This window comes from Rattus norvegicus, chromosome 5 (assembly GCF_021556685.1).
Source record: "Rattus norvegicus strain SHRSP/BbbUtx chromosome 5, alternate assembly SHRSP_T2T, whole genome shotgun sequence".
Lineage (NCBI taxonomy): Eukaryota > Metazoa > Chordata > Mammalia > Rodentia > Muridae > Rattus > Rattus norvegicus.
Genome location: NC_141538.1, coordinates 106,847,685 through 106,848,915, shown reverse-complemented (window position 1 = coordinate 106,848,915; position 1,231 = coordinate 106,847,685).

Sequence of the window (1,231 nt, the reverse complement as noted above, 5' to 3'; positions counted from 1 at the left end):
GCCAATTTGGATCTTTGGACCTTTGAAAAAATGAGCAGCACTTGTGTGCATGCAACTTTGGCTAAGTGATTGACGTGGAGGTGAAGGCTGCCCAGAGTTCAAATTCCATAGCTCCGAATGCACCGTGCACAAGCCTTTTTAGTGGGTCACAGCACTGCTGCTGCTGTTCTTACTCCACACCCTGGGGACCTGGGAAGAGCTTCCTTCCTATCCTCAACTGATCCTTCTAGTTTCCCTCACAAGGAATCAGAAGGCCTGCACCTCTTTTTCCAGGAAAGAAATTCCCTGAACCCTTATGACTCCAAATGGCTGTACACCTTTCGAGATCCAATAACCCAGTTCACGTCCCTGCGTTCTTGACAAGGATTAAAATATGATTCAGATGTTGACTATTTAAGTTCCCTTAAAAACATTGCATAAGTCATGATAAAGTTGGTCATCTCTCCTTAATTGTTGGCTGCTATCAGTAAAGAGCGATTTGGAATTGTCTTGCTGAAGAAAACACAGAAGACAGACTCAGGCTTTGTATTTGGAAATCCAGATCAACCTTTCAATTAGGAGCGTTTGATAAATGGTCTCTGTTTGAGAACAGGGTATTTTTCTGGCCTAGAACTCACAACGAGCCTCCTGCCACAATCTCCCTCGTGAGGGCTGGGAATTACAGACCAGAGCCACCACATCCCATTGATGAACTGGTTAAATCCAAAGAGCAGTAAACCAGAAATAATGACAGGTCATTATTGTGTTGGAATTCCACAGATCTTTGTTACTTTCTTGACTTAAATTAAAAGGTTAGAACCCCTATTGGCATTTAGTCTACCCCAACTTCCAATTTTGAAGTGTTCTTTTCTGAGGACTCCTGTCAATTTGTCTGCATTTTCCAAAACCTTAAGATGCCCTGCATCTTTGCAACACAGCTTTCAGGACCCCTGCCCTAAGTCAGACAGACAATCGTAAGCCTCGCCCCGCTGGCTCCTGGTCTTGTACTGGGATCTCTGGGCACTGGGCTCAGGTTCCTTCACCAAGGAGGCCCCTGGTTTCCTGGCACCAGTTGGGGTCCGCTCACCCAGGCTGGGTCCCCACCTCCCCACTGAGTGGCCCCGAGTCTCAGCCCAGCCGGGTTCGGCGGGCTCCGGGTTCAGCTGCCCCAGGCCACTGGGCTATCACGTGGCGCGGAGGCATGGGCGGGGCAGCCAGGCGATATTTAACAGTCGCTGGGCCGCCTTGCTGT